Genomic DNA, 26,115 nt, shown 5'->3' with positions numbered 1-26,115 from the left:
AATAATCACAATCCTAGAATTTATTAATTTGTATGTTTCTCTAAAGTCTACAACAGTATTTTCTCCTTGAAGAGAGTTGTAGCACTAACCACATTGGTTCCATTTGTCATCCTGCTACTCAAACCATCCAAACAAACCTATGTTTGTGGTGGGGAGGGGCATTCCTTTAGATTCAAATAGAATTAGACTATAACCCAAAGTTTGGTTGACTTTTTTCGGACTGCAAATGTTACTTGTGTCATCATTACTTTCAGAAAATGGTCGAGAGCCAGTGTGGTGTAGTGGTTAAGAGCAGTAGTCTCATAATCTGGGGAACCGGGTTTGCGTCTCCGCTCTTCCACATGCAGCTGCTGGGTGACCTTGGGCTAGTCACAGTTCTCTGAAGTCTCTCAGCCTCATTCACCTCACAGATGTTGTGGGGGAAGAAGGGAAAGGAGATTGTTAGCCACTTTGAGACTCCTGAAGGGGAGTGAAAGGCGGGATATCAAATCCAAACTCCTCTTCTTCTTCTTCTTCTTCTACTACTACTACTACTACTACTACGTAAAGGTGAAAGGTAAAGGACCCCTGGATGGTTAAGTCCAGTGAAAGGCGACTATGAGGTTGCGGCACTCATCTCACTTTCGGACCGACAGAGCTGGCGTTTGTCCATAGACAGCTTTCTGGGTCAGGTGGCCAGCATGAATAAACCCCTTCTGGTGCAACGGAACACCATGACAGAAGCCAGAGCATATGGAAACACTGTTTACCTTCCCACTGCAGTGGTACCTATTTATCTACTTGCACTGGTGTGCTTTTGAACTGCTAGGTTGGCAGAAGCTGGGATAGAGCAACGGGAGCTCACCCTGTTACAGGGATTCGAACCGCCAACCTTCTGATCGGCAAGCCCTAGGCTCAGTAGTTTAGACCACAGTGCCACCCACATCCCCTATGGTTATAATACACCTAGTGATCATGCTGTGTGATTCCTTCCAAGCGAACTCCACTTGGACTCCCTGTGGAAAAAATAAATAATAAAAATGGTTAATTAGGAAAATACTTTTTAAAAGTTAGTCATAACATTTGTTTACTTATTTACTGGATCAACAAATGCCATTATTGTTAAGGGATGCCTTCCAATTCACACAGAAAAACAAATAAGGGCTAACTATGCATTTTGTTCGGAAGGATAAAATTTGTATGTCTCATACAAAAGTACTGACGAAGAGGAATCCTGGCGCACAAGCAACCAAAGTATACAATCTCAGAGAAAATAACTGAAATGTATTTGATATGCAGCAAATATTGATCCCATGTAACGATACCTTTGAAACAACTTTATTATCCTGAATGATTGACATTGGATCCTTCATTTTATTTGATGGATGTTGCTGCCGTAAAACGACAGTTGTTCATACCAATATTATTGAGCTGCCAGAATTTGAAGGACTGATTGATTGAAAAAGCCACTGGACTTTTTACTATTTTAAAACTAGTGTGATTCAGAAGCTAGGTAACTGACTCGGGGACACTCTGAAAAATTACATTTCCCTGCACAAAGATTAATCTCAGACCACATGGACCAGGAGAGTAGATAAGCACAGTAACTTCACTTACTAGCTTGGCAGTCAATATATTTGTGTTGGCATAAAAAGAGTTATGTCATACCTTATATTTCAGAGTATTCACTTATTGCTACTGTTGGTTTCCTTTGTGGAGATGTATGAGGTGATCTTCAGGAATGACTCTTAATAATCCATTGCGTTTTAGGGTCATGTTGTAATCCTAATTTAGGTAATTTGGATTACACCTCTGAGCCGTAGTGGATTTGAAGAAGCACACAAATGTCCGACAAGCAGGAATGGGCAGTCCTGGCAGTATCTGCAAAGGGAGAGGAGGAATGGGAGGAGATGCTGAGACGGTTGGCAAGAGGGTCTGAGTAGTTGGCTAGGAGACCCCCACCCCATCCAGCTGCCGCTGGACATTCAAGCAGCGGAGGGAGAGTCACGCAAGCCAGCCTCCAGCCCACATGCAATGAACCCTGCCAATAGATTCAGCAAACATTGAGCTAACCATTGGCTTGCCGAATTCATTTCCTGTTCTTGTTGCATTTTTGGTGTGTCTTGCTTGTTCTGGCTATTGGATGATCTTGATTGTTGCATCCCACATACATGATCTTGATGTCTGCATCCCACGTCAGCTGGAGTGTATCCCACCAACTGGTTTAAATCAGGAGTTGATGGGTTTTGTTGGGGAAGAGACTGGGTGAGGTAGAGATGGAACAGTTTTCTTCTAGTAAGACTGCCATGGGACTAGCATGACCTGTATTCTCACTGCATACATATTCATCCTGTACGTTTGTATTGAAACCTTTTTGTAGAAATCTTTTTCCATTGTTTTTACCTGCAAAGTCTTCTGACCCTGTAAAAGCTACTCTGCTTAGAGATGGTGTGTGAAACAATATAGTATGCTATGAAACATCACATGGAGGATGTGAAGGATATAGCTATCATTACAAAGGTACCTACATTAATAATTTTATTTGTATGCTGCCTTTCCGTAGTTCAGACTTACAATATGAAAAAGAACACACAATTACAAACTAACAAAAGTAGTCATAAACAATACATAGAACACTAAAATACACAGCCAAATTGGAAAAAAACCACATAAATCATAATAAGATATACAGTGGTATCTCTGGATGCGAACAGGATCCGTACCAGAGCCCCATTTGCATCCAAAAGCGAACGCAACCCGCATAAGCGCGTCTGCGCAGATCACGATTCGCCGCTTCCGTGCATGCGTGTGACGTCATTTTGAGCGTCTGCGCATGCAGCGAAACCTGGAAGTAACGCGCTCCGTTACTTCTGGGTCGCCGCAGCACGCAACCCGAAAATACTTATCCCAAAGCTACTTCAACCCGAGGCATGACTGTAAAATGAAGATACAAAAATTAATATCAATAAGAGCAACAACCCCCACCCAACAAAAATCCCTAAGCAATACTCCAGCCCTACTCATTAGTTATGGGTCATGTAAAAACTATATATAATCTCCATTTGCAAAGGCAATATGCTTCTGAATACCAGTGGCTAAGGAACACAAGTTGGTGCGACTGCACTCATGTCCTTCTTGTGTGGCTTTGGGCTTTATGGAGTCTGCAGAGGACGGATACACTTGAAGACTAGCTGCTGCTAACCACCACAATTCAGTTCCTTTAAATTTACAAGCCACCCTAGAATCATAGAATCATAGAATCATAGAGCTGGAAGAGACCACAAGGGCCATCGAGTCCAACCCCCTGCCAAGCAGGAAACACCATCAGAGCACTCATGACATATGGTTGTCAAGCCTCTGCTTAAAGACCTCCAAAGAAGGAGACTCCACCACACTCCTTGGCAGCAAATTCCACTGTCGAACAGCTCTTACTGTCAGGAAGTTCTTCCTAATGTTTAGGTGGAATCTTCTTTCTTGTAGTTTGGATCCATTGCTCTGTGTCCGCTTCTCTGGAGCAGCAGAAAACAACCTTTCTCCCTCCTCTATGTGACATCCTTTTCTATATTTGAACATGGCTATCATATCACCCCTTAACCTCCTCTTCTCCAGGCTAAACATGCCCAGCTCCCTTAGCCGTTCCTCATAAGGCATCGTTTCCAGGCCTTTGACCATTTTGGTTGCCCTCCTCTGGACACGTTCCAGTTTGTCAGTGTCCTTCTTGAACTGTGGCGCCCAGAACTGGACACAGTACTCTAGGTGAGGTCTGACCAGAGCAGAATACAGTGGCACTATTACTTCCCTTGATCTAGATGCTATACTCCTATTGATGCTTTTACATTTAAATAAGCTTTTACATTTAAGAGCAAAGTAAGTTTTAAAAATATGATAGAGATAGATGATAGATGATAGATGATAGATAGATAGATAGATAGATAGATAGATAGATAGATAGATGATAGATATAGATAGATAATTTACTTCCCACATGTGATTAGCTTTAGGGTAGTTTCATGTATTTTCAGTGGTTGATTCACTGAGTAGCTGAAAGGAGTAATTTTATTCAGTGTAGTGCAGCGTACAAGGAGATAAGTCACGCGTTACCAAGATCGATTTTTGTGAACAGAGAGAGCTCATAAATTTGACAGTCTTGTTCACTGAAGTTGATTTGTGCGTTGTGTGAGTTCCCTGCATATGTTATGCTGCTTGTGGAAGGAGACCATTCATGTGAGCTGTTGGGCATGCATAACGGTGACCAGATAATAGGGATATGTGACTCTTTGCAACATGCTAGCCAAGTCAGCATCTTCTCTTGCGCATATTCTGTTTATCAGATTTATCCGTAGAATATCCATTTACACCCTTGCCAAATACGTTTTTTTTTAATCTTTATAAGCCCTGAGCTATAGTTTTATTATGAATTCCATTCAAAGGGCAGGTTGTTCCTAAACTATTGAACATACAAACTAGTTGCATCCCTGATTATGCCCTTTCCTCCTCTAGGGAGGGGTATAAAATTTGACATCCTCTTGCTAATGCAGCATTTATTTCAGTTTTTCAGTCTCTCTACCTTACCTATTTTCATTATACAAGTGGGATAGAGCAGCTCTGCAAAATACATTTCTCCAGGAAGAGAGAAGCACATTCTGCTTCTTCAAAAACCCATCTGAAAGAATCACCCTATGCTCTGAGTACTTATATGTAAGATAAGTGTGGATCCACATCCTTTTAACTCTGCACTCGCTGTGCCCTCAACTGTTCTAGCAATAAATGTGGGAAGCTGTCTGAGCTGAGCTGTGAGTCAGGAACTATGGAAGTTCCAGCCATGGAATCAAGGGTATTTCCAAATGTGGGATGGGTTTTATGAGGTAGGGGAGGATATATTAATTGAAATTTATCCTTCCAGGTGCACACATGTTTTAAATTCCCAGCCTTGGCAGCAAAATCAAAAGAATAGGAATTAAGCTGCAAAGCCTTGTTTTGAGCAAGTCCAGCTATGAAGTAAGCTGGCTTCCCCCATCTTACCCCACTTAACAAAGAATCAGGCGGCAACTTGTAAAGTAAGTTTAAAAATAAGATTTACTTAATTTATAATCATGCATTGGTTCACAGAAAACGCAGCAGTAAAAACTATAGGAGTGACTGGGCAGGACTGAACTGTGGTGACTGTCATTTTCTGTAATTAGTACAAGTTTTATTATTTTTTCAGTTGTTCCAATAAATGCATGTTTTGCATATCTAATCACTATTTGATAATATTTTATCAGTCAATTGAAGAAATTTTCTTTGACCAATCAAATGCCAGCTAGAATATAGAACTGGAACATTCTGAATAACAACCTTAATAATAAAAAACACAAAATAAAATAAGAAACCCAAAATGCATTAGTATTGCCCAGAAAAATCACTTGTGTTTTCAAGAAACATAATGTAAGACCTTAAACTATTTGTAACCTATTTCAGAGAAGAATTATTACTTCAACGAGGACCAAATAGTTTTCAAAAGACCAGTAAAAGCTACTGCAGTAAATACAGTACCAATTCTGAAGGGAATGTGCCCAAGGCTGGGGAGCGGGGGGGCGGTGGACAAAAGTACACCCCAAATTTCCTCCAATGGGAAAAACCTGCATATCTCTAATGAAAAGAATTAGAGCCTTTGGTCAATCACCTATTCTATAAACAATTAGCATCCACTTGTCTGATTGTTTGGTAACAAAGCAACCAGAAAACAAAAGCCAGGCACATCCTGGTATGAAGCCATATAATTCAGCAACCTTTCTGAAGCAATGCAGATCTTGGTCTTGGCAATTCTTGGTTTGGAGATCACTTTACTGAGTTCAATGAAATACAGTGGTACCTTGGTTCTCAAACTTAAACTGTTCCGGAAGTCTGTTCCAAAACCAAAGCGTTCCCAATCCAAGGGACGCTTTTCCATAGAAAGTAATGCAAAATAGATTAGTCTGTTCCAGACTTTTAAAAATAAGCCCTAAAACAGCAATTTAACATGAATTTTACTGTCTAACAAGACCATTGATCCATAAAATGAAAACAATAAACAGTGTACTGCAGCCACACAATCAATCAATCAATCAATCATTCAGTCAGTTGCTGAACTGGGTTCCACACAGTCATAGAAACAGAACAAAAAGAGCCACAAAAATGCAAAATAAATAGCAAAAACAGACAGACGTCAGCGTAACTCTCAAAATGGAAGTGTGGCACTCAAAACAGAGCATGTTCGACTTTTGAGAAAAGTTCTCAAATCAAAAAACTTACTTCCGGGTTTGCAGTTTTTGGGTTCTAAGTTGTTTGAGTACCAAGGCATTTGAGAACCAAGGTAGGTACATAGGTAGGTAGGTAGGTAGGTAGGTAGGTAGGTAAGTAAGTAAGTAAGTAAGTAAGTAAGTGAATATGTAGCACCTTTATCCCTAAAGATTTTGAAGTGGCAAAGGCAATCTGTTCCCAGTGTTCTTGTTCCTGAATGTATACTCCTGGATGATGGTCTTTGGTCAGAGGCATTTTGAAAATAAATTTTAAAAGTGCAATAGCTGTATTTTGTTTTTTATGTGTTGGGGCATCCTGCTGCTATCGATTAACTGGTGTAAGTGAACTTCCATTCTAGCAATATCAGCCAGTAATTTGGTAACCTACTGAAATTCAGGTTGGGCACATTGTTCAAGTCACTATAGTAGAGAAGAGTTTGGTCACCTGTTTCACTTCACCCATCTCACGTTGATAACAGGAGAGTTGAGCTAAGCAGACTCAAGTGAGTGCAGAAATACAGGTAATTGCATTGCATGCTTATGCAAGCTTTTTCAGACTAGCCTCCCAGATGCTTGCAAATTATCTTGTCATTTAATTAGGTCCTTTCACCTGCATTAAAATGTAAAATATGACAGCACCCCTAAAACTACAGGTTTGTGTCCTGCGGTACCATGGTACTGTTGTAAGATCGAGTCCCTGCTGAATAGTTGCTCTTCAAATATTGCTTGCTGCAAATTGTAGCGAGAAAACAAGTTTTCAGGAATGTATTTTTTTACAGTAAGATATTCCCCAAGAAAGTTGTCCAGGGGGCATTCATTTAGCATTTATTCATTATTCATGTATCATCACACAAGCATCTTGAAGATTAAGTGTGGGGAAAGGCAAAGCTCATGATAGCACAGATGGTACAGGTGAAATGTGCACAGCAAAGGAGCTGTAAAGAGCATGTGAGAATGAATTGTGTTTGGAAAAATCTGCTGCGTTGGGAATACCAGGAGTCCAAATCTAACACTTAGTTAATAGCATAATGCCAGGAGAGACCTGCATAGCTAGCAGTATGTGGCACCAGGGACTATGAGCAATCACAAACATGCTGGTTCTAAACAGGCAGGCAAAGTGAAGTTTTATTCTGCCATTGAAGACTGTGAAAAATAATAATATAGTGAGGAGATTGGGGGGAAAGGCAAGCTGGAGGGCGGGGGGGGGGGAGAGACTCAAACCAAAATTTCTATTTGAGACCTTTTGGTCTGTTCCGGGAAGGGCAGGAAAGAGGAAATGGATCTCAACTCTGTGGGATGCAAAACTTATAGCAGTCAAGTACAACATTCCTACAGTGAACATGTTAGGAGGTGTTTTGTACCACTCAGGAGAAGACTTCCTGTTTCCTCCTGAGCTGGGAGAGACTTCCACTACACGTGACTTGAAGAGGGTGTAGTCTGTTGTACTAGCATGGAGGAGCACATGGCCTCCATGTTCTGATCAGTGTGTGTTCTCCATTTTGTATGTTGCTGTGTGTTTGGAGAAGTGACTGCTTAGTCACAGTCACTTGGGACTAACTTCTTTCTGGAATAGTTCTAGTTGTTATGTAACCTAAGCCTGCCTTCAGGGGTAACCTGAATGAATCTGTGAGGAAACTACTTTTATATTAACGTTAATCAGACTCTTGTGTTTATTCTTTTTAAGAGGGATTAGAAGGGATTTTACCAGGAAAGAATCTTTAATAGTAAGACTCAGATGAGTCAGCAATAAGCTGATGGCTGCGTAATTTGAAAGGGGGGTGTTTGGAACTCTGCTAGAATATGGAACTTGCTAGTGCAAGTTAAGAAGGATATCATTAAATAATATATCCTCTCCTGCCTCCCTAATAATCCCAAACTCAACTGTCGCTAACCCTGACATGCAAATATCCCCATGTGGTTCTGAAAAAATGTGGTTCACAGGCTGTAATTCTTACAGTCCTAAAAATTCTCTCCTCACCCACAATCTTACTATTATTGCTTGAGCCCCAGCCTCACTCCACCTGCCCTACTGTATGGAGATTATAACTGTGGTCTACATTATAGGGCTGCTTGTATGAAAAGCTGAGAAAGTATTAAAAGACTGCTTTTAGGGTGCATTTATATAAAGCATTTCAAATGGTAACGTGGTGGCCCAAACAGTCTATTCCTAGTTCATATGCCTTTCACATGCTTTCATGCATAAGTCGATTCCATCTCATTATTGCCACAGTCTGAGGTTTCATAGCATTGCTGAGTTGGAAGGAACCCCCCAAGGGTCATGTGTTCCCAATCCCCTGCAATGCAGGAATCAAAAACCTTTGTTGTGGTGGTGGTGTTTTAGGAATCTGCATGGAAATGTGTATGTATTTAAATATTCTAAACTACTTTATTTCAAAAAAAAAAAAAAGCATTTCTCAACTTTCTATGTTAGGAAGTTCCAATCCAGCAATTAAGTTCCAATCTGGCCATTAGTCTGCCAGGTGCAAATCAGGTTAGTTTGTGTCAGTGTTTGAAAACATCAAGTACTGTGCTGCTTTATCATCCCTGTGACAGTGGTGACACATTATTCGGCTGCATCAGACTTCCATTTCCCAGACTTTTTGTCACTTCCCCCAACAGGTTTTTATGGTTGAGTGCAGATCGGGATTATAATTTAGCCGTTTTGGGAAGCTGCTCTCGAAACTGAGCAATTGCAGTAGGGAATTTTTAGGACCATTTCAGTATAATTATGGTAGTATTTTGGGACATACTGTTATCATGCAAAGGGGACAGATTACCATCTCTCTAGTCTTCTGAACCATATTGCCAAGTAGTAATTTTTATTTTCTTTATAGATGTTATATAAGAGATTTCAGTCTTAAATATTTTATAACTTCTTAAAAACAATCAGCCCCAAATTTATATACAGATGCAGATGCTGAGCACTTAGAATTAAACTAGGCACATTAGCAGAAATTATAGAGAGCTTTGCTTTATTTGCTCAACCGTAAAACATTTAACCTCTGAATCTGCTGTTTTATGTACTCATAATTTTAATATGTAACTAACAGTGAACTATCACCCACTTCAGTATTGCCGGAAGTTCATTGTGAAGTGTTTTGTTTTGTTTTTACCTGGGGAGGTGAGCATCATGTTTTGCTCTGGGTTTTTTTTAAAAAAATATATGCTTTCGGTAAATATTATAGCAACTATGCTTAAAAGCACTTTCTCCACAATCATTTTTAATTCAATGATCTAAGTAAAAGCTATGCTAAGATGGGATGTTAGGAACCAGCACATTCCTTCAGAGAAGAAACAGTTGTTATCACGTGTCACTGTTTCCAATCGCAAAGTCAGGGGAGTGTCTCTTATCAACCAGAGGGCTGACCCACTTTGTTCACTTCTTTGCTTCCTTGTATGTTTATTAGAATGGAAGTCCAAACCACCAGAATTTAGGTCATTATCAGGCCTTCCTTTCTGTCACCTTCATCCTAGCTTCTAAACAGCAGCCTAAAACAGGTAAAGGACCCCTGACAGTTAAGTCCAGTTGCATACAACTCTGGGATTGCAGCGCTCATCTCGCTTTACTGGCTGTGGGAGCTGCCGTTTGTCCGCAGACAGTTTTTTCGGGTCATGTGACATGACTAAGCCACTTCTGGTGAAACCAGAGCAGTGTACGGAAACGCCGTTCACCTTCCCGCCAGAGCAGTACCTATTTATTTACTTGCACTAGGATGCTTTCGAACTGCTAGGTTGGCAGGAGCTGGGACCAAGCAACGGGAGCTCACCCCGTCGCGGGGGATTTGAACCGCGACCTTCTGATCGGCAAGCCCAAGAGGCTCAGTGGTTTAGATCACAGCACCACCTGCATCCCCAAAGAGCAGCCTACTTTGAAGACATACCCTCCCTATCACCATGTGGATTTAGACTGTGAGTTTGGGGCGTAGAAGCCCTAAATTACAGGCATTAAATCACCAGGAGATTTCTGTTTTTAATTAGTGCTAAATGTAGTCTAGTGTTGCTTCCAGTGTAACGAGAGAATGATACAGTCTTCCTCAACCTGGTGCTTTCTGACACTTTTGGACAACAGCTCTCATCAGCCTCAGCCAGAGAGTTGTAGCCCAACAGCTGAAGGGGGCCGGGTTGGATAAGGCTGTAACAACAGATTATGTTAAGGATGAAAAAAAACCACTGCATTTTTCCACTAGTGCCAGTCAGTGGTAAGGCATTAGCAGAGACAGGAAGATGCCTTATCTGATAACATAAGGCACAACAAGTTTACAACATAGGTAAGTATGGGAAGAAAGGCATTCCTACTTTCACCACCTTCATGTGTGCCCTCTTGGATAATTTTTTTTAAATTGAAGTACATATTCTTCTATTTCAATGTACCTTTGGTAGATGTTACTCATTTTTTAATTATATTTTATGTGATTATAATACACCATGAAGTCACTCAATATGAATTGGATAGACGGATGGATGGATAGATTTAAAATAATACTAACATTGGACCGCTGTTTTGGGGGGGAAATGTAGATCACACAATGTCTAGTTGCACTCTGCTTAATGTTTTGCTGAAAATCAAGATGTCTAATTGGCCCTGATAAAACCAGCCCAGGAACTCCTTGCCTTCCCTCTTTGCAACCCTTGTGTGCAGAATTAAGAATTGTGTGCCACTTAAGTGACACAGTAAGAGCTCTTCTTCCTGTGTCAAGACTATTTAATTCTATTCCCTGGAGCTCTTACATATCTTTTCCAGTAACAAATATTTTGTGCTAAACTGAATGTACTAAATTGACTTGTGAAAGCAGGTTTTTATTTTATTTTATTTTTTAAAAAACATGTGTATATACTTCACACATTTTCCTACTCAGACACAGTTAGTTGCTGCAGCTTTTCAGATGTGTTCAGAATAATTGTGTTTTTATTGTTATATCTATCTTCCTTTTAGTTTTTGTTTTGTGTGTGGTTTTGCTAATTTAGATGTTTCTGCTGGTGAATTTGATGGATTGTGTGTTCTGTAGCATTCAGAGGATGCTATAAAGTAAAGGACTGCTCTATTTTTGTTTTGTTTTTTCCAGACCCCCACAGCCCATATAGTGCACAGGTGTAAATCTGGGAAGTCTAGCTGCTCTTCAAGGTTCTAAGCAGATGTTTTCCCCTTTCAGTGATAAGTTTACTAGTCAGGCTTCTGCAGTCTTTGGCAACTAGATACTGTTGGATTAAAATCCCAATTATCCTCAGGCAGCATGGTCAACAGTCAGGGGCGAGAGTTAAACTAACCCTAGGCTGTTAACTGGACTCATGGTTCTTGATGTTATTTATTTAAATTTCTATACCACCCTTCATCCAAAGACCTCAGGGCAGTTCACAAATAAAAGAAATATTTATTTTTATTGGACACTGTCACAAGGTGCCCTCACAGCAATCTACATAAAGCACTAAAAACAATATAAATACAAATCCTAAAATACAGTTTTACACCACAGCAGCAAAACAATTACAAAACCAATCCCATAAAGAGGCCAGAACTGAAGTTATTTAAACATGCACTCACAGCTTCTAATCTTTGTTTCTGTGATACAGATATGTTTGACATCAGCACACAGTCTCTGCACTACTGCAAGTGTGGCATTTGAGATGAAACAGTAGAATACATTCTAGGTAGTATATGAAAGGTTTAGCATCTTCTACTTGCAAGTGTGATGGAAGGACTCAAGACTTTAAAAGAAGCAGAGGGGATGGGGATCTATATCCATCTGTTTTCTCCTGAGGGTTATAAATAAGAAGAGCACCATTATTACTTAAAGACTTGATGGAGTTTGTAAATAATTGTCTTGTGATGTAAAGTCCCATTGATACTCAGGAAATGTGTTTCAGTTTATATCACCCAAAGAAGATACTTCAAATCAGCAAGAGAATGCACAAGGGAGTGTTGTGTTCTTAAAATGATGATCGTTTCAAGTAAATATTGGAAAAATAAGATACTCTACTAGTGTTGGAGCACTGCCATCAATTTCTTTATCATGCAGAGATGAAAGTGAAATTGTCACAGGATAATCACAGGGATGTTGTCGTTTTAGAATAATTAATGTTGTTGACAATTGAAAATTAGCCTGTGCAAACATTACCGCTTATTCCAGCTCCATGTGCCCCCCCCCACTGGTGGTGTTTGAAGTCAAATGCACATGAGGTTATCCACAATCCAGAGGCATCTTGTAGCTTCTTGAGAAATGCTCCTGTGTGGTGTGCTTTTCTCCTCATGGAAGCTTCAGTTAAGCTGAAGAGTGCACATTTCAGGGAGCTGTTGCACACATGCCAGTAACAGTGCATGGGCAATTTACTGACTCTGTGAATTGGGGTTTGGGATGAGGAAACTAATCAGGTAATGCGTATTGGGTGAAGATATCCCAACCCTCTCTCTGATCTGTACAACAGGTTAGGAATGTGACTTGAAACACAGTGGTGGGGGGAAGCAACCTCACTGTGTTTCAAGCTGCTAATGTGCACATCATTTTAGTGTAATCTCTCGTTTTGCATTTAATTTGACTGAATACTTTTATTTTTGAAGTGTGTTAGGCATATGGAATATTTAATGAGGGCACAGCAAATATGAATAACTTGACAATCTAAAATGTTTGTATTCAGTATCACCCAGAGAACATTTAGACATCGGAAAAGTCAGGGATATTAGAGGTAACCCTAAGAAAATAGGCCTTATGTCAAAGCAGACTATGGCTCCATCCAGCTCAGTATCATCCCAGATGACTGGCAATAGCTCTCCAGTGTTTCAGATGGCAGGTACGGTATTCCTTGTTGCCCAGTATTCCACTCACCTCAGCTTCTTGATATCGCCTGCTACAAAAGATCCAGGAGGAGGAGATAGAAAAGATTGGAAGCAGCTGGCCGTTATCAGATTGACTGGCTGCTAGCCTTACGAAAGGTGTGGTGAACTGCCTCAGTAGAGGCCACACCAAAGGAGATCTTGCCTTTGCCGTTCCCCATTGGGATACCCCTTGAGGTTGCCATAAAGGTGAGAGAGTTAATTCCATGTGGTTTTTATTAGGCCTGAAGGTTGCGTAAGGAATATTTAGCTGTATAACAAGCTTGAAGGGGTGACTCCAAAAGAGGTGTCCCTTTAGATCATCACTCTCATGATGATTGCTTTTACCTGATGACTGTTAGTAATAGTTTTTTTATGGCACGCCAGCTATATGCTTGTACTTTAATAATATAATAATAATAATTTATTATTTATACCCTGCCCATCTGGCTGGGTCCCCCCAGCCACCTTTCCAACAAAGTATTAAAATACAGTGGTCTGTTAGACATTAAATTTGCTGAGGGGTTTGTTGAATCTTGTCTCAATAAAGCCCTGGTCCAACATAGTGAGCCTTGGCCCAACACCAAGGGAGAATGGTATGCTTATATATTTGTTTTTATGTTTGGCTGTTGAGATGGAAAGAAGGATAATAATAATAATAATAATAATAATAATAATAATAATAATAATAATAAAATTTTATTTATATCCCGCCCTCCCCAGCAGAAGCCGGGCTCAGGGCGGCTAACAACAATAAAACAAGACAAAAGTACAACACAAACAACACTCTAAAATCATTCATTATAAAATTAAAATTAAAATTAATTCATTATAAAATATAAAATTAAAATTAAGGAGCGGAATTATGTCCCCAGGCTGAAAACTTGTTGGCATAAAACTGTGCCTTCATAGGGAGATAGACAGGGGAACAGTGTGGTTTTTGTTTTGTTTTGTTGATGTCTTGGACATTTCCAAGTAGAAGATAGGATGTGGGACCAAGGATGGTGTAGAGGAGTGGGACTTAGACTTTGCCCTCTCAGCTTAGTCATGTGACCTGGCATGCCAGCGAAAAGGTTGCTGCACCTCAAACATTATTTTAAAGGCTTGTTTTTTCTTCTGCCTGGCTTAGGCTGGCTTAATCAGCAGTTACCTCACTGCTGAACGGAGTTTGAATCTGGTGCAACTTTACACCTGCTTAGCTTAATTTACAGCAGCTTGCTTTATGCCAACTTCTTGTGTGCAGGCTTGTTCCCTTAGTCAAGGCAACTTCCAGTGGATTGCTTGAAGTGGACTCTGTCGTCTGAGCTGTACAAAGATGTTGTCTCATCAAAGGAGTCATCTGAAGTCTGTAACGGCCTGACCTTCCAGTGCCCTTCTATCCTAGAAAACTATCTGAGTTTTTAAAGGTTATAGACGATTTTTTCCTGCATGACTAAGGAGTAGGAGGAGCTATAATAATAATAATAATAATAATAATAATAATAATAATAATAATTTATTATTTGTACCCCGCCCATCTGGCTGGGTTTCCCCAGCCACTCTGAGCGGCTTCCAACAAAGATGAAAGATACACTAAAATGTCACATATTAAAAACTTCCCTAAACAGGGCTGCCTTCAGATGTCTTCTGAATGTCAGGTAGATGTTTATCGCTTTGACATCTGATGGGAGGGCGTTCCACAGGGCGGGCACCACTACCGAGAAGGCCCTCTGCCTGGTTCCCTGTAACTTGGCCTCTCGCAGTGAGGGAACCGCCAGAAGGCCCTCGGAGCTGGACCTCAGTCATCCCTGGAATCTGATATGAAAGCCACATTACCCAGCTCAGATAGTGTGATTGGGGGTGCCATGAACGACGTGATCTGTGATTTGTATGACAACATATATAATACTATTTGCTAAATGATGTGATAATTTGGCTTGATTTTTGCTGACTCCAGTTATGTTCTGCTGTGTGTGTGAGTCCTCTGCCGAATCTTTTTGTTATTGTACGAGAACCTCGGTTGACGTTACTGCATTTTTTAAAAATCATGTTTTAAATGTTGTGGACTATCCTGAAACACTCGTGCTGAATGTCAGTGTATACATTTATCAAATATATATTGATGATAAGCTAAGAGTCTGAATCTAAAACCACCCTAGTAATTGTATCATAGGTTTTGTGTATATGCTATTCAGGGTTTTTGTACCCTTGCCTTTTTGAGTCTTCTAATAAAACAATTCAGCTCTTTTTCATGTAATAATTTTTGTTAATATATTTAAAGGCCTTGCAGCCATTAGATTTCATAGACCATTTGGCTGCTCAGTCCCACAAGATATGCTTGTCTGGTATCTTGTGCAGTTTTTGAGGTGAAGAATAGTGCCAGGGGCTGGAGGGAAGAACATCAGACTGGCAGCATAACCCCCTCCCCCAACAAAAAAATTATCTACTTACTCCCTGAACATGGAGAATATGTTCAGAAATGTGTAAAGAAATATGTCCCAAACAAGTGTGGATGTAAAAAAAATCCACCCCTGGCAGATTTAAGGTTCACAATTGATGCTGAAGTTGTACAGCTGTCTACACCCATAATTACACCACTTTGTGGCCGCAGGCTTTTAATTACTACTTTTACTACACAGTTCTTTTCCATGTCATCCTCTTGTTTCACCAGCCCAGATTTACACCAGAAATAAAGAAGACTATTTTTGAGGTTGAATGCTTCTTTCTGTCAAAAAACATGCTGTGCGTGAAAAGTATAATAAAAGCAATATCGCAGCAATATTGCAGCATCAGTGAAACAATTGTTTAAATAGCAAAACAGTGGATCATAGAATCAGAGTTGAAAGGGGACCCAAGGGTCATCTAGTCCAACCCCCTGCAATGCAAGAATCTCAACTGAAGCATCCATGACAGATGGCCGTCCAAACTCTGTTTAAAAACCTCCAAGGAAGGAGAGTGAAAACAGCTAAAATTTAATTTACAATGTGTACCATGGTAGTGTTTGTTGTCTTCACATAAATAATGTAGAACGCAAATGAGATTTATTTGTTTGCTTTTAACATTCTATCTTTCCTCAGGTTCTCAAGGTAGTTTACAGTTTAAAATAATTAGCTCATGCTAATAGACTTTTGTTATTTATCTAAAAGTATTTATATGCCACTTGGCCTATAAAAAGCAATTATATACTGCTTAGTATATATATATATTTAAATGTCCAAGTGGTGGTACATGGTACAAAAGGAAGAAGGAAGAAGGAGGGAAGGGGAAAATGAGCAACACAGAGACTCTACTACTTTTATGCTGTTAAATAACTAACTTAAATATTTACCAGTGCAGGAAACAGTTATGGACAGGGAAGAGCCAAATCACATTTGATCCTGCCTTAATTAACAAAGGGGGCACTGCTGTTTCACTCTCCTGTCTCTCTGTTATAGCCATATAGAATAGATGCTGATGGAATCAGCTCTGTGAGATGGAGCTAATCCAAGCGAGGCTGATGCAGTGGGCTAAAGCCTCGCCTCTTCGTTTGCAGCCAGGTGTGCTGTATGACTGCTGTTGTGTTATATTAGTTAGGATATTGTGTTTAATAAGTTTGTCCTGAGCAAGACCCAGTATTTAAAGAGGAGGTGGAAAGAGGGAGAGGAAAGATGCAGAGAGAAAAATATGCCGAGGATGTGACTAGCTATTATGACTAAAGATCTTCCTAAGCATTTTTTAAATCTATTCCTCATGGGACAAAGGAGTAAATATGAAAACTGCTGATGGCGATGGTTGTGGGATGAGCTGTTTGCCAATGGAGGGTATCTTATTTTCTCACATGCAGCCAGGTCTGTTTTGTGTCTGGGATACAAAAAGCATGATTTTGCTGTAAATACGGAGATGCAAGAAGTGGTACAAAAAAGAACTATATATAGATTGGCTGGCAGCATCATGGAATCGCTTCAGGCCCAGCCAAATACAATTTGCAGTTGCTTACGTTTTCCTGACACCACTCTCAGATCATCATTCTGCTCAGGTAGATAATAGTTTTGTTTGTTTAACAATACTACAATTAATCATATGTGCAAAATAAAATAGAAATGCCTAGTTGCCATGAATAGTAGACAGGGTAAACCTTTGTTAATCCTACCCTAGGCCACACCCATCCGTGGCTGTGCTTCATGCCTCCTTCAAGTGCTTTTGCCTGGCTGAATTGTGGTCTTGGATGGGTACCTTTTGCTTGCCTGTGCAGAGAGATGTGGTATGTAGAAAACTCCTGGCTTTTGCAGGACTGGAACATAAGTCAACTGTACAAAGCTCAGATTCACATCTCTTGCTCCACCAGCTGCTTACCTCTAGCATCTCCCATCACTGGCATGAAGGAGTGTGGTCCTTGGGCTGGGAGAGGGTTTACAGAGTATATATAAAATGCACATGCTTTTGCTCTCTCAGATTAAGGAACTTCCTTGAAGTTGGTCAAAGCTAGAGATTACTGCTTCCAAGACTCAGGAGCTTCCCAGAGCTGTGCACAGTACCCAAGAGCATTCTAAGTCATCCTTTAGACACATTTGCACAGCTCTGCCTGAGCAGTGGTTAGCCTGTAGAATCTTAGAATAAAAAGTAGTGAAATACTTGATTTCTGCGCTACTTGCTTTGCTGTTTGACAAAAAGGTTTTCTTACTGAATATGAAAAATTCCTATTCAGCAGTTTAAAATCCTACCACTACCACTCCATGTCCCGGTGGTGCATTTGTATGATTCCCACAGCACTGGTGTGCCTCTACCACTTCTCAGCATCAGAATGCATGTGTAGCCTTGTATTGGAGCCGCTAATCTTTCATGACAGATTTTCAAATACCAAGAGTCAAAGACCTGTGGTAACAAAGAATATCCTGAGAAAGCAAAACCATAGCTATTTTTGTCTTGCAGTTTCTTTGCACATCATACCAATTATAAACCACTTGTGCCTCAAGAGACAGCTTTTCAGTCAGAAGTAGCAGTGTAATAGCATCTAATATTTCTGCTCTAAGCCAGAAAATTAATCATGTTTGCTTTCATAAATCTGGATTTAACAATGTATGAAGAATTGATTGATCTCAGCATTCTCTTAGGTTATAGCACAATGTATAATTATCTCATTTTTAAGCATACAGACAATATAAATACTAAATTTTAACACACACTCATAAGTAAGATTCAAGTAACTCAAAGTTGCATTAACACGTTGGTCTCAATTCATTATGCCTCTGCATGTGTGTACAAATGATTGTGCAAATGATGTTGCCTTGGTTTTCCTGCTTCCCCCAGACAATGACCGAAGCTTCTTAATTATATGTATACAACATCCACATGCATAAATGGATCAGAGCCATTTAATTATTTCAAAATAGCCAATAATTTAGAATATTCTGGTAGATCTAAAGATGGCCGTGGCCACTTATTTTGGCTAACTTACCATTAACATAACTCTCTGCACTGCCATTTAATTCTTTTACAAATTTAGAAAACTCTTGATGTATTATGTATGTATTTTTTTAAAGGACATTAACTTTTATTTGATATTTAAACTTTTATTCTGTAGTGGGTGGGTGGGTGATGTCTATTTGCTATGAGTGTTATGTATTTTATCCCACCTTGGATTCATGAATCGATGAATGTTGGGATATAGAAAATGGAAGAATAAATAGATGCAAGATCTAGGGTTGGATGCAGATTTGATTTGTATAGGTGGGACTATCTTCTCAGCAAGGTTTGAATGAGGGGAAAGCACCCACTGGTGTCTGCCACCTCCTACATTGCCTCCATTGTGACCTCCCACACAGTCTCAGAGGGTTGTCTAGTGCAGGAAAGGAGTCATCAACCTTTATGAGCCAATGGGTACATCTGGAATTTTGAGAAAGTGCTGTGGGGATGTAACATTTAAAAAATGTTTAAAAACATTTTTAAAAGGGTCAGGACTACAAAAAGGTACAGACACTCCCCTGCATTGTTGCCACTGCCCCCATCAATGAAGGGAAAGGCACCCATATAAACCACCACTGCAGTTGCTCACAGAGAAAAGTGCCTTGCAGCTGTCCTGTGCTCAGAACAGAAAATAGGGTTGGATCTAGTCCTGGCATCCAGTGAATTGTGGGCACGTTCAAGGGTGCATGTTTAACATAGGAGAGTCTGAGCCCAGGGTAAAAGTACATACCGCAAATCAGGACAGTCGTGAGCGCCAAGAGGATGAACTGGACTAGATGGGCCATTAGCCTGATCCAGTAGGCTCTGCTTATGGTCTCATGAAATGAGCAGAAAGAGCCGTAAGCCTCACGTGCATTGTTCAGTTTTGAAGGAGTATTTGCTGAGACCTCTTGCAGGCATCGTAGGAGGTATTGGCAGGCACACTAGAACCTGCAGGCATCTCATTGGAGGCCCTAGGATAGAAAGTATTGCTGGAGGCTGTAAGGGGATGGCCGCAGCCTTTCCAGCCACTGCAGGCAAAGTCTGAATCCAAGCCATAACCAGGAAATTATCAGCTCCCACCAAGTTAATTACCATTCGAGATAAAGGTTAAAATAATTGAATCAACATATATGATTGTGTGCTGCCTACAAGTTGAAAGGAGATTCTGGAACGTAAGGGGCAGTTGAAGGCTATAGCCCGACCTGACGAAACCAGCGAAGGAAAATGCTGTTTTAATTTTTTATGTTCAATAACTCTCCTGAGTGTATAATCCTTTATTAAAATCTACAGCAAGGTTAATTCCAATAGAGAATTCTGATTTTAAAATATGTTTAACCAATTTTTATTTATTTTTTATTTTGGGAGGTAAAAAAATAAGCCTAAGGAAAAACAGCTATGAGAATATTCATTTGGTAAACAAGAAGTGTAAAGCAGAGCTTAGCTTTCATGAGAGATAAGGGCCTCTTTGTCAAATTGTCAATGACCTGAGACAAGCAGCCTCCCTAGGGATTCTTTAGTGTATTCATTATTGTTTTGAGGGTGCATTGAGTTCACTAGTTGAATTATTTCCACATTGTAGCTAAAAACAACAACAAGAAGAAAACCTTCTGTATGAAATGTACAAGCATTATGCCTGACTAGAAATTGGGATGGAGTGAGTGGGGAATATGAGTTGATCAATGAATGGACTTCAGTTCTTAGCATTGCAAGATCGTTACCATACTTTTCCGGGTATAAGACAAGGTTTTTTATTATTATAAAATAATCTTTAAAAATGGGGGTTGTCTTATTCACGGACAGTGCTTTGGGTGGGGGACTGGGGATTGGTTGCTGCCTTGAGCAGGAGGTTTTCAGTGGCGATAGGGCGGTTGATTGGTGGCTGCAGCAAGGACTGGTGGCTACTGGCTGTCTCTGCGGCAATTCGGTGGGTGATTGGTGGCTGCCGGTGGCGAGGGGGCAGACAATTGGTGACGCGTGTGAGTGGCAGTTTAGGTCCATTGGGTGAGCGATTTTCGGCAAAAAAAACTCAACTCTAGGCAATCCTCCCCCCCCAAAAAAAAGCTCAAGAACTCTGGGCAATCTCTCTCCATTTTCTTAATTTGGAGTCCCCCCAAATTGGGGCCATTTTATACACGGGGGCATATTATACATGAAAAAAAATACGGTAATCTCTCCTCACTCCACCATGCCCTTAATCTTTCTACTTGGATCCCTTAGCTTCTGTGGTGCAGCTTAAAAATATTCAACTTGTTATTCCTGTCACCTATAGCTGTTGGTCATTATTTGTGGCTATACAGTGGTACCTCTGGTTACGAGCTGCACTAACCTGGAAGTAGCTGCTCCTGGTTGCGAACTTTGCCCTAGGATGCAAACGGAAGTCGCGTGCCGGAGGCCCCATTAGCGAAAGCGCGCCTCAGGTTAAGAACGGTTTCAGCCTAAGAACGGACCTCCGGAACGAATTCAGTTCGTAACCAGAGGTACCACTGTAATGATATATAAAGGAAATTTAACAAAGCAAAGCTATTGAAGAATTTTCTAATGTACATATAATCATAGAATTGTAGAGTTGGAAAGGACCCTGAGGGTTGTCTAGTAAACCCCCCTGCAATTCAGGAATCCTGCCCACCACCAGTCCCTGGGTGGGCTCGAACCAGCGACTTTCTGGTTAATAGCCAAGCTCACTGAATCATGGCACCACAAGGGTTGTTAATGGAGCTACTGCACTCCATTACACAAAATTGGTAGGAGAAATCACATGAGTAGACCATGGTGTGGTATCCAAGTAGCAGGCCCCATTAGTGCAGTGCTTTTTGCTTGCATAATGAGATTTCCCTCCTCTGCTTCCCCAGCTTGCTCCCCAACTGCTCTGGAGGGTTGGGCAAACCCCTAAAACAGATTTAGGAAGCAGGGAGGGGCATTCTAACTTCTTGTCTTGTATCTATTCACCAAGGACCATCATGTCAGGACTTGAAGTCTCAATTCAAAATGAGTTAGCATGTTGAATTAAGCTGGTAGCTAGAGAATGAAATGTATCACATGCAGGGCCTGTTACCTGCTGCCACTGTTGGTAATGGCTAAAGATGGTAAACAGCCATGGGTTGTATCCAAAATGACGCTAAGTCGTGGCCCCATCAACACAAGGACTTGAACCTAAATTTAGTCTTGAATCCGGGCCTGGGAGATATTAGGCAGGAATTGAGGCTGTCTACTGGCTCAAGCCTCTGATTGAAGAAAAGCAACAACACAACCACCAGCCAGGCCAATGATGAACATCCTTGAGCCATCCCTATCATGTCAGATGATAAGGTTTGACCTCTAAGAAAAAGTACTAGGGTCAGGCTTACAGCAGTATGAGCAGCAAATGGACTATTTTTACTGCTAGACCTTACCATTGGCTTCTTTTCACCTCACTGCATGAGATATTCCTTTGGTTCCTGGATCTTGCTGATGAAAATTGGAGTCAGTTAGATCTGGTATATCTCAGAGGTTGCTTCTGAAGAGCGTTTGAGGAAGAAATGACAGTCCATTTCCCAAAGTAGAGCAGATTGAATTCTCACAGGGTTCACATTTCAACTTAAATCAAGTCATCACTTTGGTTTTTTTCTTTCTCTCTCTCTCTCTCAAGTCATTGTTCCATTTTACCTTGAGTGGACTCAAGATGTTGCTGCCAAGTTGAGAATGTTTAGCAACATATGGGCCATGAAATTATGCACATGTGTGAAATGGATATGTTTTGAACTACAAGACCAGCATGGGGGATGGGGTGGTGCTGATTTTGATGGAAGCATAATTGGCACAATACAAATCAAGTCTATGTATTTGAGGAGGAGAAGGTTCAGTTGTTCTGGGGCTTCTTGTAACATTTACATGCACTTTAATCCTGTCCCAATTTATGGATTGAACTTGCATCCCTGGCTGTGTAGGCTATAAATGTGAGGGGTGGGTGGGAAATAATGCAGCCCTAATTTGCCATACAATTCCATGCTCATAGACTGTAAATATTGATGTTTGCACTTCTTGTTAATTTTAAAATGTGCGAAGAAACATTGCTTATTCAAGCTAAACATGGATCAGTGCTACCATCAAGAGCCATATGGTGCAGGTTAGAATGTTCATATTTAGCATGCTGGCGTGACTTGTGGGTTGTCAGTTTTTCGCTTTCTCTGATTTTTCTGCTTCTGTTGTGACACATCTGATATTGCAGAAGTGAGTCATAGAACATCCTACACAAAAGGTTAGCAGTTAGAGAAAATGGGAGATGTATTGTACCAGATAGAGCTGGCAATTCCTCTTCCCTTAGACGATATACGGAGATTTTAATCGGGTCCAATCTATTTCCAGCTGGCATGTTTCTCAGACTTTGCTGAGAATTTCGTGTTGACTTCATAATGAAGGTGACTTTAAAAAGTTAGCACAGAACTAGAGAGAAAAACAAAGTTCATGCTGAAAAGAGGATTTTGGCTCACGTGCACTTATCTGGTACCTTTCATTTTAGAGCATCAAAACTCTTAGCATAAATTAATTAACTAGGCCTCTTCAGAAGCACAGATAGTTCAAGCATCATTGCACTTATCATTTCAAATGAGCAAACTTTGACACAATGAAGCTAAATGACTCACCCGAGGTCACATAACAAGTCAGTTGAAGAAATCAATACTTTATTTTAATGCAAGTATATCATAGTCATGGGCAACAATCAAGTGTAATATTAAAGGTGGCTGTGAACAGTCATGAAGCAGCTTTTTGAATAGGTGTTGATCTTAATTTGAGACTAGTAGCTTTTATTAATAAGAAGCTACATGAAGTATTAATCGACAACATTTTTATTTATGCCCTATAATCTACCTTTGAGCGAAATCAGTTGACTAGATTTAAATCATCAGTCTGAGAGCTGCTTCTTGCAGAACAATTTAGTTCTCAGGTAAATCTCAAGTGTAGCTCCTTGCACTTGAGGAACAAGGGCAGATGATCTTTCACCTCCTTTTTCCACCATTAATCAAAGTTATATATGAGAACAAGAGAGGAGGGAAAGGGTAACGATATAACCTGCTGCACATCTTCAAATGCTGATAATCTCCATGCCGCAGAAGACAGAATCAGAATTCAAAATGACCCGAACAGATTGGAGAATTGGGCCCAAGCTAACAAAATGAATTTCAATAGGGACAAATGTAAGGTCCTACACTTAGGCAGGAAGAACCAGATGCACAGATATAGGATGGGGGACACCTTGCTTACTAGCAGTTCATGTGAAAAGGATCTAGGGATCTTGGTGAACCACAAGCTTAATGTGAGTCAGCAGCAAAAAAAGCTAACACTATTCTAGGCTGCATCAACAGAAGTCTGGTGTCCAGATCAAGGGAAGTAATAATACTACACTATTCTACCTTGGTCAGACCACACCTAGAATACTGTGTCCATTTCTGGGCACCACAATTTATGAAGGATGTTGCCAAGCTGGAATGTGTGCAGAGGAGGGCAACCAAGATGATCAAGGGGCTGGAAACCAACCTTATAAGGAATGGTTGAAGGAGCACAGTATGTTTAGCCTGGAAAAGAGGACATTGAGAGGAAATATGATAGCCATCTTCAAAGATTTCAAGGGCTGTCACATGAAAGATGGTGCAAGCTTGTTTTCTCCTGCTCTGGAGTGTAGGACTCAAAAATGAATGGCTTCACGTTACAATAAAGGATATTCCTACTAAACATCAGGAAAAACTTTGACAGTAAGAGCTGTTCAGCAGCTCTCCCTTGGGACTCTCCTTCCTTGGAGGTTTTTCAACAGAAGTTGGATGGCCATCGGTCATGGATACTTTATCAGAGATTCCTGCATTGCAGGCAGTTGGACTAGATGACCTTTGGGATCCCTTTTAACTCTACAATTCTATGAATGGATTATTAATGGTAGCATGATACTTTGGTGGAACAAGCATACAGTCTTTTACTAGCAGAGGCTGGGGTAGAGACCTTTCTTGCAAAAATACAGTGGTATCTCGGGTTACATACGCTTCAGGTTACACACACTTCAGGTTACACACTCCGCTAACCTAGAAATAGTGCTTCAGGTTAAGAACTTTGCTTCAGGATAAGAATAGAAATTGGGCTCCGGCAGCGCGGCAGCAGCAAGAGGCCCCATTAGTTAAAGTGGTGCTTCAGGTTAAGAACAGTTTCAGGTTAAGTACGGACCTCCGGATCGAATTAAGTACTTAACGTGAGGTACCACTGTAGTAATAGCAGTAGTTGTAATAATACTACTACTAATAATAAATGCTGGTTTAACGATGTGGAGTTTATTTTCCTAATTGTACCAAGTGCATGTTATGAGGGATGACTGCAGAAATAGCATCAGACACATACATTTATTAAGATGTGCTGATGGCTTCTTGATCTAGTCTTATGAGCTCTTGTGCCCAAGATCTGGATATTTTTAACCCTCAGTTTCTTGAAAAACCACCTGTTACAGGAATAGGGCCATTTTTTAAATGATTGGAGGGTGGGGCAGAAGTAAAGGCCCACATTCTTTATCAAAATGAAGATCCACCCAGTCCACTTTCATCTGGGAAGCTCACATTTTCAGAAGTATTTTATAATCACAGGTGTACTATGAATATGGATTTTTCCCCAGTATCAGCCATGGCTCATAGTCAGTGATATACCTAGTCCCCATTGATCTGTCAACTTTTTTGAAAATATCCAGACTGCTAGCACTCACCTTTAATAAGACAGGTCCCTTTAGCTAATTCTGGAATTTCAGGAAATATTTCATGTTGTTTCCCCCCCAGCAATTACAGTTAGTTTATTTTGGGTGTTTGTGTCCCAAGTTCTTAGAGCTTTTCTGAGATAGTAGATCATTTCTCTGTATAGTTAGTCTCTCTCTGTCTCATCCTGTGCTCATCCTGCTCTGACAACTCTGTAAAATTTCTTTATTCGAAGATACTAGGGCTGCCTTGCGTCCGGAATTTCCCAGTCATAGCCAAGATTCGTCTGTTGAAAATGGCATCCGGGTGTAATTTTCAAAAAGTGGCTAAAATGTCTGTAAAAACCTGGGCGAATCACAGCCCATATCGGAAGCCCCCCCAAAATAAATAAAAATAAAACTTATCTCTTTTTGGGGGGATTTTGCCCTCCCCAAAGCTCTCCCTCTCCCCCAATTCCTTGTTTCAACTTCAAACCTTTAAGGGCAGAACTGTATACATGTCTACTCAGAAGTAACTGCAGTGGCTCTTACTCCGAGGAAAATGGTTATAGGGTTGTAACTTATGTTAATAATTCTACTGTCAGTATAATTTCACCCGGATTTCTAAAGAACAGCTTGTCCTAATTGGAGGGGAGAAATACATTCAGGGTTGTGGGAAGCACACCTAAGCAGTACTGCCAGTGCAACTGTGCTCTTAACAGGAATGGGGAAAAAATCAAAGTGGGATAAAAATCAAAGTTTAATTCATCACCTTTATAACAATATAATTACTTTCCAGCTGTTCAATACATTTATCTCCTGTGTATTTTCTTGGTTTTATGCTGTGCTGAACAACAATTTTGAGATCAGCAAATGAAGACTCAGCCGCTATAAAAGCCCCCTCCCCCAAAATAAAAAAATAAAAACCTGGGAATGTAAAAACAAACAACTATGTAAGATAAAAAGCCCCTGAGTTGATTCAGTGCTGCTGG

At 40.4% G+C, this 26,115-nt stretch overlaps 1 protein-coding gene across 9 annotated transcripts in view; it reads left to right on the top strand.

Moving 5' to 3' along the window:
• CNTN4 (contactin 4) overlaps positions 1 to 26,115 on the top strand; it is a 521,364-nt gene that overhangs the window by 318,085 nt on the left and 177,164 nt on the right. The window contains exon 1 of one of the 9 annotated variants that reach the window (XM_053378154.1): positions 7,566 to 7,865. The exons of the other annotated variants lie outside the window; for them this stretch is intronic. The gene's annotated coding sequence lies outside the window, so the exon portion shown is untranslated. Of the gene's footprint in view, positions 1 to 7,565; positions 7,866 to 26,115 lie in introns of those variants that run through there. 9 annotated transcript variants of the gene reach the window in all.

This window comes from Podarcis raffonei, chromosome 2, assembly GCF_027172205.1.
Source record: "Podarcis raffonei isolate rPodRaf1 chromosome 2, rPodRaf1.pri, whole genome shotgun sequence".
NCBI classification, from domain to species: Eukaryota; Metazoa; Chordata; class Lepidosauria; order Squamata; family Lacertidae; genus Podarcis; species Podarcis raffonei.
This window is presented reverse-complemented; position numbering and strand designations above follow the sequence as displayed.